This window comes from Alligator sinensis, unplaced genomic scaffold, assembly GCF_000455745.1.
Source record: "Alligator sinensis unplaced genomic scaffold, ASM45574v1 scaffold674_1, whole genome shotgun sequence".
Taxonomy (NCBI): Eukaryota; Metazoa; Chordata; order Crocodylia; family Alligatoridae; genus Alligator; species Alligator sinensis.
The window spans coordinates 2,144,674-2,149,090 of record NW_005842032.1 but is presented as its reverse complement, the minus strand read 5'-3'; the positions used below and the strand labels follow the sequence as shown (position 1 = coordinate 2,149,090).

Genomic DNA, 4,417 nt, shown 5'->3' with positions numbered 1-4,417 from the left:
GCCGCGGAGACAGGCTCGGCTTTCCCCCCCGCCGGGACCAGCTGTTGCCACAACCGGCGTAATGGCGGTTCGCACGGCTTCAGCCGCGAACACGGCTCCTGCTCCCGCTGCTCTTCAGCAGGTAGACTCACCCCCCTCCCCTCCTCTACCTAAACGAAACTGATTAAGATGCAGTGAGAGACGCACCTAAGACCCTCACCAGATAAGGGTTATAAGAGTGAAACAACTGCCCTAGGTCTCATTTGCATCTGAGATGGAACCAGATGACCATTCATTTACATGAGAGATGGAGAACAGAAAGCCTGAAGCAGAGACTGCAGTGAATTCTGGGACCAGAGAAGCAGGGGAGCACTGCATGATGGGGCAAGAGACCGAGTCAGAGGGGGTATGGGCAACATTTGAACAATGGTTAAGGGTTCATCACAGCATCCAGCCTGCTGGAGCCCTAATCCCAGGTGTTGTCATATCTTTCCCGAGACGACTGGTGGGAGTCCTCTCCACAAAAGGTTATGAGCACCCCAATAATTGCTTTAAGTCTGTTAAAAGACTATAGTAAGATCTGGAAAAGTCATGCTAAGCTGAGGCTTGTGCACAACAAGTAAAAATCCAAAATCCTGATGCTGCAAGCTATCTATTGTTCCTGAAGAAACCATGAGATATCCCATCAGTATATCTGCCACCCATAGGAATTTCAAGCTGGCTCCCAAGTATTTGGGTTACTCCCTAATCTTAAGTGTTTCCTGATTATCAATCAGTTTCCTGAGATGGTCCAAACCAGATAACCCCTTGTCAATAGAAAAGACGATGATTTACACTACTGAGGGTGCTTCGAAGCAGCTGAACTGAGGGTATAAAAATCTGTAAGTGTGTGTGCTGCTAGAGGGAGAAGAGGAAGAGGAAAAGGAAGGAAAAGAAGTATAAGCAGGAGGAAAGAAGGAGAAGAAGAAAACCCCTGTGCTGACACCATCCCCTGTCGTTCTTGGGACGCTGGAAGAACAGATCATCTCTCCCTTCAAGGACTGTGCTACAGACTGTGCCTGTCAGCTTTGCAGCCTGAGTACCGTGGACTAGGTGAGATCCCAGCGTTCTCTGTCTTCTTTCTAGGCATAAACTTCTGAACCTGAAGTGTATCAGTTAAGCTTGAGCTAAGTTTCCCCAAATACTTAGTGAAACCAGGGTAGTATTGTCATTGTTTGTGTTTGTTTTTCTTTTGCATGTCTATTACTACTAGTACTATTATATATTTCATATGCTTAGCAATAAATAACTTTTATAGTCAAACTCAACACAACACACTGTTCACTTCATGCACTTTTGCATGCACACATATAAGAGGGAACTGGAACTTACACGCCTCAACTACTGGGTAGTAACTGTCCCCGTACCTAAGGTTACCTTACAGCATGCGCATCTACACATGCAATTAATTCAAAACAATAAACTCTGGTATATAATGTGCCAGAGCGTATTGTTCCTGTGTACTGCATTTGAACAAACACCCAGGACCACCGCATGTTGAGGTAGGTCAGAGCAGCCCTACCAGGTCAGCCTGCCATCCCAGCACTGCTCCAACATGGCTCAGTGTGCTGTGGAGGGGCTGGCTGGGGTACAAGGGTACTTCAGTGCAGGGCTAGCTAGCAGGCAGGCTTCATCTGGAAGCACCCTTGTGTCCCTGCCAGCATCTATACATGCATGGTGGTACACTAAATAATGCTCCCACAGGATACAGAACATTTATTAGTTTACCATGGCATAATAGAGCCACCTGTGTAGATGCTGAGACTTTACTGTGGATCTAATTAGTCAGCTTTGTGGTAAACCTCTCATGTAGACATCAGGCACAGCTGGTGAACTCAGACTGGTGGGTGGGTGGAGTGGCACGTGGGAGCCAGGGGGGCAGGGGTTTGCAGCCGGCTGGGAGCCGGGGGGTTTGCAGCCTCCACACTCCCGGCTGGCTGCAAAGCAGTCCCTTCACCCTGCCCTGCTCCCAGCTGGCTGCAAACCACCCCCGTCCCCGGCCATCTGCTCCTGAGTGACTCTCCATCTGCCCCACCAGTCCGAGTTCACCAGCCACACCTGGTAGACATGCCCAGTGAGAGCTAAAGCAGGGAGTTTACCCCTTACTGAAATAGGGCTAAAGTTATCATCTTAGATTTCACTTACTACAGGGTAACTGTGAACACAGTTACTGCTGTTCATGTAAATCAACTCTAGTCCCCCAGATTTCCAAAGTGAAATCCTGTCTAAAATATATTTTTTCTCTTCCCGGTAGCATAATGCCAGGTCCTGCAGGCCCCCATAACATCTTGCTCCCATTAGAGGGTTCTGCCTTACATCTGCTCATTTACCTCACTCTGGCTTCTGAGGCAGAGATTGTATTTAGCTTTGTTCATTAGAGGTCCTGAACGTGTATTTGGGCATACTGGAAGTAACCACTTAACTTAGAACACTGCAGAAAACACTTCAACAAATAACTGTTCAAACTCCAAAGCAAATATTGAGTCCACATTGTCTGAACTGCTTCAAGCTAGACTCACAAGGCTGACTTGGGTGTTGCAATGTTCAGCACCTTCTTAGGTATTCACTTTTAGGTGCTCTGTAACCTAATGGAATTCATAACCCAAATGTAATTGTACGGGGGAATATAAAGCCTCCAAAATACAGCATTCAGAGACACCTATACCTAAGCAAGTTATAGGATAGGTTGAGGAGAGCAATACAACTTATGTTCTGCCCCCCTGAGATATAACTTAATTCCTAGCTTTAAGATTCAGACTTCTAGAGTTAGGTACTGTAGTGGGTTGGAAATTGTTCAGCTTAAATAGTCTTTAAAGCTTAGCATAGTTCTTTATTTTCCTGGGTATGCTTGCCTCATAGGTCTATTTGTCACCTTCAATCCACTTACCTCACAGGAAACTCCATTGAACATAAACCAGTAGTCAAGCTGCTTCCTCAGCACCACAGTCTTTCCTCTCTTTCTTTGGAGTGAGTTCCCTAGTTTGATGCTGTTGCTTCCAGTTTTGCAGTCTCCAGTTGTTGTTTTAAAAGAAACTATCCCCTTCCCAGTTTTGTAAAGCATGACTTAGGTCTCTGTAGCAGGCTGCATAGACAGGCTGTAGCAGGCTGCATGTGCCAGAGGCTACAGCCCAGCTGCAGGCAGTCAAACATTATTGCAGGCTGCATAGGAAGGCTAGGCAGCTGAGAAGAATAATTAGCTGACACAGGAAACTAAAAGGGCTCCCATGGAAGGGAGGTGAGGTGCCCAATAAATAGGGTTACCATGAATCCCAAATTGGTCAGGACCTTCCTGGATTTCAGAGGCTGCTCTCAACTGTGTGGTGAAAATTAAAATGAGCATCCTGGGCATGGGATGAGGAGGTAGAAGGACAGGAGCTGTGACATGGGAAGCCCTAGCAGACAGCAAAATGCCCAGTAACACTAATTGCTACTTCACTGGTTATTGTTAACACCTGTGAAGTAAAGAACAATAAGTCATTAATGGCCCTTGATAGCCTGCAGGAGTGGGGGAGGGGTGCAATGTCCTGGATTTCACAGAGTCCCATATGGTCATCCTATCAATAAGCCCATGGACAGGGTGTGGGAATGGTGAGTTCAAGTCCTTTCTCTACCTGAGAGGATCTGAACCCCCATCTTACACTTTTCAAGCAAAACCCTTAACCAATGGGCTATTGAGTATTCTGGAGTTAGTTGTGGTTTGAGCATATTTAGTGGACTTGGCTGTGTGAGTGGTAACGCCTATTTTGTGAATCTAAACAAAGTCTAAGCATGAGGTAGGTATCTAGCTATCTGGATTTAGGGTGCTTCTACACATGATGCCATTAACATGTACAGGTGATGAAAATGTCACTTTGTGTGACTTGATGGTATCACAATGAACATGTGCAAGACTTTGTGGGGGGTTAAATGACTTTAATTGATGCAGCTGTCAGCTCACACTCCAGCCATGGGAGAGGTGGGCAGGGTCCGCAGAAAAAAAGGATTGAGTCCCTCACTACTGCCTTCAGCAGGTGCCTGATCCTTGTTTGCTTGTTTTTTCATTTGGTGGAACCTACCCACCTCTCCTGCAGCTGGGGAGCAAGCTGCCAGTAGGCCAAGTAGCCCCTGAGCTGCAGGGGACCCAGTCACTGGTGACGCATAGCAGGCGCACATGGGTGCACATGCACCCCCTGAGCATGGCGGTGCACCCCCTATGAAAAGGCACCGCTGACACTGTTGGTGGTGCCTGAAGGCAATGTTCCTTCTAAGGAGTAACAGTCCATGAGTGCACCGCTTCGGTCCATGAGCACACCTCCTTGGTCCGGCATGGGACACTTACCAAAGGGGGCTGAGGGCTGGGGCTTGAGGGCTGTGTTACCAAATTTGCCCATTACTTTGGGGTGTGCTCATTTATTAGGGA

At 47.3% G+C, this 4,417-nt stretch overlaps 1 long non-coding RNA gene across 1 annotated transcript in view; it reads right to left on the bottom strand.

Moving 5' to 3' along the window:
• LOC102387341 overlaps positions 1–3,065 on the bottom strand; it is a 7,128-nt gene extending 4,063 nt beyond the window's left edge. Inside the window, exon 1 of the long non-coding RNA XR_323683.1 lies at positions 2,906–3,065. This is a non-coding gene — a long non-coding RNA (uncharacterized LOC102387341). The remainder of the gene's footprint in view (positions 1–2,905) is intronic.
• Positions 3,066–4,417: the final 1,352 nt, after the last annotated feature.